Consider the following 10,106-nt stretch of genomic DNA (forward strand, 5'->3'; position numbering starts at 1 on the left):
ACTGAGCATCAGCTTTGGTCATGGACCACGTGATGGAGTGGCTGCAGAGCATCACTGAAATGTCTGGTTCAGAAGATGGCCAAGATGGTAGAACCAAGCGTGTGTGCACATGCAAGTGTGAGAGCAGGTGAGTCTGGAGCACTTGAACTTAACATTTGTGCTAAAGTCTGAACTGATAATGATAATTTCACACAAGAGGTAAGACACCCATGTACTCTGGCAGACACTCCCAAAAGCAAACCAGCACACTCCTTAAGCTATACTAGTGCTGCTCTGAGACCAGTCCCTAAGACTGTGCTCTGCTTGCCCCTATGAAATTTGCTTAGACAAAGCTTCTGCACTAAAAGTGGCATTTATCTTTAATTCTTTCGCCCCTAGAGTTTCCACTGGATTCCCATTACGGACAGAAAATTGGCAAAAGTTCAGATTAAACACCAGAGTGAATTTGCTTGGCTCCAAGGAAGAGTCGAAAGCTAAATTATGTTGCTGTTTTTCCACCTGTTAATGTGTAGATTTTATAATAGAGACATTTTTCAATATTTTTTTTTTTTTAATTCTTCTGATTGCATGATGTGGAAGATGTGATCTTCACAGCTTCTGCTTTGCTTCACAGAATAATGCCAATGCTTTTGTTAAAAAGATCAAAAAGTAATATTTGAAACCATGAGGTCTTTGCTTGCTGCTTACAGAGATGTTTTTAGTGGTAAATCTTACTGAAATTTTACTCCAAAGCCATTTTTTTAGGTTTAAATCTTTGGCAATACAAGAGCTCAATCCTAAAATTTGGATGGTTGTGGGTAGTGCTGTTGGAAAGCCAGCTGTGTAGGTCTCAATTTGTGTGTGTTCTGGCATGCCTTGATTTCAGGGTAGCCAGCCTGTAACATCTTTTGAAACTCCCAGCTTCCTGGGATGGTGTAGTCAGAACATTTGATGACCAGTCCCAATACATAATGAAAGAGCAAGTACAAGCAGCAAGATCCCCAAATCAACAGTCTTGACTTGCAAGTTGATAGTAGGCTGTGCTATAACCAGTGTATGATTATTTCTTCCAATGGACTCAAGCTATACATGCTGGATGTCACATATGAGTCCACCAGTGCACCTGGGCTCTGTATTTTCAGGCTGCTATTGAATATGCAGTGGCAATTTCTTGTTCCTTTTTAATCTCTCCTTAAACAAAGTCATAGTTCTCATACAGTCACCTCTGAGACAGGGAGAGAAATATTTTCCTAACAATTACTGCAGTCGGCTTAGCTGGGCATTTGAAAGTAACAGACATTTAAAAATATACAGTAACAGTAATCTTTAAAAATACTTTATTTTAAAAATATTATTTGGGAGAAAAAGTCCTTGCTCCCTTTATTCAGCAGGAAATGCCACACAATTATCTTTATTTTCTTACTGTTTGTGGGATGAATTGAAAATCACTGCTGTAGATGAATTTACCAAGCAGCAATTAACATTTAATTTCCTTTAAAAACATAGAAACAAGATTAAAATGCCCATCAGGGGGTCATTTCTCCTTGATTAAAGTTTAGAAATCACTAAAAAAAGTTGATATTCAATGCATTAATCAAGAAATAAGAGAATGAAAACTTAATGTTTGATATTCCAGAAGCAAACTTGGAAGAGGCTCAGAAAATGTTCTAGTTTATTTTTATTATCAGAGAAAAAGTGTCTTGGAGGCAGGCAGGGTGACCACTGCCCACAGAACCAACAGCAGGCTTGCCCCTGAACTGAGTAGGCCTTGGATGGACTATCTGGGATGTATCTGTATGCTAGCATTCTGTGTTTCCTTAGATGTTAAAGGAAAGCAGGAATACCCATGTGATAACCTGTGAGATTCAGATTCTAGTATTAGTTATGATGATCTGTATTAATATTTATTACTAAGATTATCTGACACTAAATTTCTTGTTATCCTGCAAGTCTTTGTCTTGGAGGTGCCTAGAAAAGGTAAAGATTTCTGTGCATTCTAGAAACTTTCTGTGTCAAAGCCTCAGTGGGGAAATTTATGAAGCCCGTTTTATTCTGTTGTCCTTTATTTAGAAGCCTTACAAAGAGAAATAATATGAAACTATACCATAAAAATTCCAGGAAGAATTATATCACTACTGAACATAATGATGCACTAAGGAAAGTGTCACTGCCAGGATAAAGAATGGTATTTTTCACAGGAATGTATGGCTACATTTATGGCAACGTTTATTTGTTTAATGAGAAATATGAATTTTACACCTTCCTAGTGACCTAGCTAAAAGGATTAAGCAGCATTTACACTCTCCAGGCTTAAAGAGTTCTTAAAGGATGGCTACAGTTGCATTGTGCATAGCCGTAAATGCTAATCTCTGCATACGCTTATCACCAGTCTTGAGTTAATCTGTGTCAAATCCACACATGAACACTCACCGATGGCAACAGGCTTTTTATTGGGGCTGGTCCTCCCAGTGTATAGCTACAAAGACAAAAATCAGAGCTCAGGCTCAGAGACAATGAAGAGAAGATTCCTCTGACCTAAAAGAGCTGGCTTGGCACAGAGACAGCCAAGTTGTGGTAATGTCCCCATTTTGATGCATTTTCAACTGAATGTGACATCAGTTTAGACCAAGAAGGACAACTTTCATGTCATGCTTTTATAACATGCATTGTAAGTCACTCAGATTTTTACTAACTGAAGCAGAAAAAGAGCTTCTTCCACAGGCCATGTCCTTTCACGAACAAAGATGCTTTTGTTGAGCATATTCTATCTTATACATACGGGCAGAAAGCACTGTGCTTGAACTGGCAGCACACTGGTATGAAGTAAACACATTCAAGCCATTCTGATTACTGAATGGTGAATGGACCTATGTTTTAGACCTGTCCATCTCTACAGAAGCCTAGATGTATGCAACCAGAGAAGAGAAGGCTCAAGGGAGACCTTAAAGTGGCTTTCCAGTGCCTACAGGGACTGAAAAGAAAGCTGGAGAAGGACTTTTTATACGAGCATGTAGTGATTGATAGAACAAGGGGGAATGGCTTTAAACTGACAGAGAGGAGATTTAGATAAGGTATAAGGAAGAAAGTCTTCCCTGTGAAGGTGCTGAGGCCTTGGCACAGGTTGCCCAGAGAAACTGTGGCTGCCCCATCTGTGGCAGTTTTCAAAGCTAGGTTGAACGGGGCTTGGAACTGGATGAGCTTTAAGGTCTCTTCCAACCCAAACTATTCTGTGATTCCGTAATTCTATGAACTAGGCTCTATTTCTCCTCTGTAGAGATCCTGTACAGCTCTCTGCGTGTAGGACTGGGACCTCTGTGTACACAGCGACTACAGTGGACACATAAACATGCAGAAGAATAACAACGGAGACAGAATTATGTCATTGTTATCACATATTGACTTTTTGCAGATTGTATGAATAATTTGGAATCTGGTCCATACAAAATATTCCAGATTGTTCAAAATGCACATGCAGTTGGATAATCAGTTCATATGTCCAATTATTTGACTTGTAAGTTGATTGCGTAAAAATTGGCATATTTTTTCCAGCATATTGTTTTACTACTAACTTGTTTGAAAGAAAAAATGCCCCAAAATTCTCATAAATAACTGCCCACAGTTTTTCCTGTCTGCCTAGTTTCGTGTATTTTCCCACTAGCAACAAGAGATCCAATAAACTATTAAAGGCTAAAGGCTGATGTAACTCCTTTTTTAGGGCAGTGATTTCAACAACAGTGACAGCATATGAACAGCATTTTTTAAACTAGGAAAGAAGAGCAAACAGCTAGAAAAACAAAAATTTAAAGTGCTTATGCAAAAATCTGTCATGGACATCTGGACCACCCTTGTCCAGCTCAGGAAATGTAACACCAGTCATGCTTCTAAGTGAAAAGAATCAATTGCACTTTCTGTTTTCAGAGGATCAAAGGTCCCCCTGTCAGCTCTGCATTTCAGGTTGCACAGTTACTTGCAGAGCTGGAATCTTAGTGCAGGTCTCTCTCTCGCCTCTGTCCTGCAGCACATCTGTGTCTGCAGGCTCCTTAGCATCCATGCAACTGAGTTGCTGTTATCTACCTTTGATGCTGCAGTGGTGATGGAGAAAAAGGAAAAGATTGGCACTGAAAGTCACAGAAGTTACCTCTTTCTGTGAAAGCTTGACTCTTGAGCCCGACAGCATCACTGTTTACAGCACACATACAACTCACTTGAGATAATGAGGTTTAAATCTTGCTTCTGTAAACGCAGAGTATCTCTGCTTTATCCTTAACGTTTTGGGACATAGGGGTGCAGGGCTCAGATTTATAATCATCTTAGTTTTGTAATACCTAAACTGTCGCTGATGTGATAGACTATATTGGCTCAAAAGGACTGGTATAACTAAAGCAGAGAAACAGTCTGATTTAAGATTAGATACTTCTGTAAAAACAAAGCTTTACAAAATAGAAGATGAGGGGAAATTTCTGTATTTTTAGTTCAAATACCAAAGAAATTTCCCTCCCCAACACTACTGGGTCTAGACATCTGGTTTTCATGCTTAAATACAAATGCTGTAACAGCAAACCAGCTCACAACTGCAGGAACTAAAGCTGTCTAGAAACAAGAATAAAAACGACTTCTCCTCAATGACAAGCAAAAAGCTGGAAGAAAAAGCCCCTTGCAATTAGTGGTGGAAAATAAAATTAAGTTTTCAAAATTATTACACCCATATGTAAGATGGGCTCCCTCACCACTGAAGCCACAGGTAAAGCAAAGCATGGTCTGCAACATTCATACGCTGATGCCAACATAGATGGGAGTGATTGGGACTTTTTAGGTCATAATGCCCACAGCTACCCCACACAATTACATCAGAAAATGCCAAGGGAGACTGTGTTCCCTCCACACCTTATTCCCCTAGTAAATGCTGTACATCCAGTCCAAAAGCAGTCCCAATCCATCATCACCCATCCAAGCTTACATCCATCTTCTCTCACATATTTTTATAATGAATTATGCTCTCTCCTGACTTAATTCTCATGAGAGTTATTCATTCACGGTTTCAAACGTAACACAGATAATATGAAAAGAATCATCTATAAAAAAATACATATGGCCAAATTCACTGACTGACCTGGACAATGTTCCTTTAAGTTTAAAGCCTCTATTGTGCTAAATACCCAGATGTTAACAATCTCTGCTAGAAGCTATTGAATGCAGGAAGGACATGTTTTTAGCAATTAGAAAAATAGTAGTACACTTACACATGGCAATATTTAGCAGAGTTTGTTTGGTTAATAGGTCAGCAGTTTGGGACAGTTGGTGGTTGTTACAGAGCAGCAAGGAGGGTTTGTGAAAGGAGATGTACTGGCAAGTATGCTGAACATCAGGTACCCACAGGGCACTCACAGATGAAAGTGAGCTGTATAATCCAAAGCACTCAAAAGACATCCCTTATTCCATCATTTCCTTCTACCTTTAAAAAACAAACAAAAAAAGGCTTTGAAAACATTTTGTGATAGGTTTGAATGGTGGCAGGAAAGTGTACATATATAAAACAGAAAAAAATGCACACAGTGGAATAATGTTTTGGGTATATAAGAATACTACATACTTAAGGCTTGAACTAAAGTTCATATCCTGAAATACTTTTTTGGTAAAGCAAGAATTAAATAAGTGATTAAGTGCTTTCTGAACAGGGCACCAGCCTTGGCTGCTCTTTGCAGACTCCTGTAAAGATTATTCTCATGCTTTGCGGGAATATAAGATGAAGGGGCTGGTCTCAAGCCATGAGCAGGTGCATACTAGCACTGCTTTTATAGATTAGATGTGTCTGCTGCAATGATTTACAATGCATTCCTCACAGTAGCATGAATTTGGCTGGTGGCCTTTGTAATTTATCTTTGCTGATATCATTATGTGCCTTGAGAACATTTATCTTCCTAAACATAATGAGCAAATGATTATTTTAATGAGGAGAAAACAAGCCTTATTGTAACAGCCCTGGACTAGGTACAACAGAAAGGCTTAGGTTTTTTAACACACTCCAATATGTTTTAACAGCTGCTTATGGTTACTATAGTCAGTGAACAAAGATAGGGTTATTTTACCTTTCTTTACTGATGGCCCAAATTCCCTCTTATTTTCTCTGTCTTTGCAGAATGGCAGAGGCCATGCTTGCAGACACAGACCTTTGGAGTCAGCCAGATCTGTGCAGTTTTCTGCATGCAGCGGTGCAACTGGCACTTCTTACATTGAAATCTTACACTGAGAACTGGATTACACATAAAGATGCAAAAAAAGGGGTCATATCCAATCTAAATAAGCCATCCACTGCTCTCAGTGGTGGTTTCCAGTCTTTTAGGATTCAGGGACTCCCATGGAGTCACTTTCAACACAACCTGCTTTTCTTGGTTATTTTTTGTAGAACCTTAGAATTAGTTCACAGTCACCACAAGATCGATGGAAAACATACATAAAATTACACATCTAAGGTATTTAAAAGCAACTAGCACCTAAATTCCTACAATCCTAATTTTCTAATAAACCAGAAATCAGACTAGCTATATGATTATGCTTGCTTGTTGTTTCTAAGACACATGCTGCAGAAACCAGCCTCAGTACAGACTATATCTGTATGTATAGTAGCTTCTCCTCTACCAAATGTCAGAGCCAGTGGTGATTTTGCAATTTGTAGGAATAAAAGCAATTTCTTTCCAGATTGTTATTATTCTCCCTTCCTGAGTATGGGCAGAAACAGAAGAGAGCCGGACCTCCCACTAATCTGTAAAAGCTAAACCCCAGAGGGGAGTAAAATGAAATTTTAATGAGGAATCAGGGCTTAGGAGGTGTCAAGTGTTGGAGTATGACTGTCCCAGCTCTCATGTCACTAGAAGGGAGAATGGAAATTAATGCGGGGCTGCTGGGATTGTGAAGGAAGCAGCATAACCACAGAATCAGCACCAATATTTTTGAATACAGGCCCAGTTTTTGCTTTGGAACAAGAACTTGGACTCACATGAATTGTGTGAAGGCTTGGCCTTGAAAAATCAATGGGTGCTCAGTATTTGGCAGGATCAAGTCCATGGTGAACAAGAAACTTGGCCCAGATGTGAAACAACACTTCTTCTGCTTCCCAACCCCATGGTGTAACCACCAGACCACAAACGTCTTTCCCACTTTTTGCTGTTAAGAAGGAAGAGTCAGTTTTCAGGCTTGGAGAAATGTGGTGGACTGAGGGCAGGAAGGATCTGTCATTCATAAGAAAATGTGGGCTAGAGTTTCAAGATCTATTTAAATTTTAAATTTCCTTAATGCTGATAGAGTTCGAGGGCAGACGAAGATTCTATCACCTGCAGCTCTCAGTACAGCAAGCAGCAAGATCTCTCCTCTGGCTGCCTTTTATAGTGTCTGTAAAAACTAATGACAGGCTTAATCCCTTCACACTTTGGAAACCAGTGGCACCTTGCACAAGATAGAAAGCTGGCTCATTTTTGATTCTTCCTTTTTCCCCTGCCCTCAAAAAGGGACCTTGAATGAATGCACGTTCCTGATTAGCATGATGATACAAATCACAGCAAGCTGCTTTCATGTTGGGATGTGAAGCCAGTGCTCCACAGTGCCCTACAGTGCACATATTCACAACAACTTGCAGTGCAATGAAACCAAAGAAAGTTGCTTCTGGTGTAATGTGCTATGCAAACTGCTGCAATTACCTCCAAGGATGCAGGAGGTTTATCTGCTTCAAACCTTTGCTCTCAGACATTATAAAGTTAATTATAAAATGTGCCAAGGAGGTGGCAAGGAGAAGCCTTGTTAGCCTTTTCTTTCTGTGGTTTTCCCCCCTCACTGCATTTACATTGGCCTTGAAGAACTGGGACATTTTGCAGATGGTTTAGGGTCTATAAATTCTTATTTAAATCATTGCGAGCCAAGTATAACAGGTAGCAGTCCAGACTTCTCTAGAAAGGACAAACCCCAGCTAAGCATGTAAATAATACTCCAGTGCTTTTTAGCATATAAATACATACACTGAGCCAGGTGCCCGTTGAAGGTTTATTCACATTTTCCTGTTGTTACTCTGTGAAGTGCACCAGGTATGCACCGTATGACTCTGCAGTATTTCTTTTAATGCTGCTTCTCAGTGAATAGCACAACATAACAGACTAAAGGAAGGTGATATTTCCTTCACTGCTCCACTGTCAGAACGTGTTCATCTCAGGTGGCTGATAAAGACAACCAAAGCATGAGCAATCTCTGTCTGTATCACCAGCAGCCTCAAATGACAGAGTCCAATCACAAAAAGGCAAGAGGAAATCATGTGCTTGAGATTAGGTTGGCATAAGAAATGGGGGGTGATAAAGGAGAGCAGTGTCACGTTTTCTTTACTAATGGCAAAGAGTGTGGCAATAATACAGTACATTGCACAGCAGGGAACTATTGTTCTGTGATGAAATGAGAGAAACAGGGTACTCAGTACTGCATATTATAGCTGGGAGATGTCCTAAGACGGGCACTGATGACACCATTTATTTGTTCAAGCAAAATGTATCGTCCCTGGTCCCGGTGTTCCTGTGGGGAAAATAATTCTATCTTCCTTTGGCCATGTTATGAGAGTTAATGAGAAAAAGGCTCTGTATACTGCATTACTGATAAAGAATCCTCTGCATGTATTAATCGGTTTTATTTAAGAGTGAAAAAAATAGACTCTGCAACTTTTTTTTTCCTGATAAATTCTAGAATCCTTTCCAGTTTTGTTTGGGTTTTTAATAGCTTTTTTATATTTTTTTTCGGCCCCCACCTGCCAACTCCGCATCACAGTCCACCTGTTGGTGAGTCAGAGTGTTAAATGTATATAGCTCCCTCCAGAGTTTCCCCGTGAGATTCAATCTTCTTGCCATGAGGGATGCCTAGCTCTTCTCCCCCAGCCCCTTCAAAACAGAGATTTATTATTCAATTCCATCTATTTTGGGCTGAGACTTGACAAAAGAAACCATAGATTGAAACTCATTCACAGACACTGAGAAAGATGTTGACTGTGCCTTTACACTCTGCCCTGATGCAGAACCACATTTTACAGGTGACTATCCCTAGCAGCTGAAATTACCTGGATGAAACCAGAGTCTGAATGTTAAGAAAGATCTTTTACATAAAAGAACACTAAGTTCTACTTTCACTAACATTTTTGCAGTAGTCTTGTGCCTAAACATACAGGCTATCCTAGAAAGCTGTCAGGGCATACCAATTCCCAGAGCCCCATCAAATACACCCCTGAAACTGGAGTGCAAGTAGTTCTACAGTGTAAACATTGGTTGTAAATGCACATACTCAGCACTTTCAGCACACCCAGTATTTTCAGCTCTGCAAACATTATATCCCTTGGTATTACCTCTTAAGAGACTGAACTTCAGAAGCAAAGTTGCTATGGCTTATGGATATGGCTTTCTGGGGACCTGAGTGTCTATTTAGAGGACCACTTTCTTCAGACAAACAGTATTTTCTTATTGGCTTACTAATCTTTGGTTCCCTGGGCTGCTGCTTTCATGTGTGGTTGCCTATTCTTGTTAGTCTGGCAAGGGGAAGAGAAAATATTTGGCCTTCGGGGGCCAGGCAACTCACTGACCTGTATTGCTAAAAAGAGTGCATGATTCTGAGTTCAAGTATTCTGTACCTGTTTTGCAGGGGAATGAATATTACACAAGGTGCCAGGCAAGTGAAGCATAGCTAATATAAAAACACCTTGGTTTGGTTCCCAGTTACCCTGCAGCTGTGTATTTACAGCACTATGAGTAAAGTGCTCCTCAATCACAACAGGAACAACTTATATTCACTCTGAACGCGTAAATCGGGCCACACAGTTCTGCTGGAATTATAGGCTATTTGCAATCAATTGTCTCCCTCCACGTGCTCTGCCCAGCAGGTAGTCTGTAATTATTTGATAATAAAAATTACAGGCGTTTTTACATTGCTGGTCCTCTGCAGGAGCTGCAGATTACCCAGCAATTTTTACACAAGTTGAGAATTTAAGCCTGATGTCCTGGCAGACTTCCAGGTTGGAAGACTTGATTGCCTGTCTAAATCCTCACGGTATTTCTAACAGGCTGTGGCACTCCTGTCATACTCCTGAGGCAGCACGCTGCGAAACAGCTGCA

This window comes from Pezoporus occidentalis, unplaced genomic scaffold (assembly GCF_034315485.1).
Source record: "Pezoporus occidentalis ecotype Australia unplaced genomic scaffold, CSIRO_AGI_Poc_V1 ctg83, whole genome shotgun sequence".
In the NCBI taxonomy this organism is placed as follows: domain Eukaryota; kingdom Metazoa; phylum Chordata; class Aves; order Psittaciformes; family Psittacidae; genus Pezoporus; species Pezoporus occidentalis.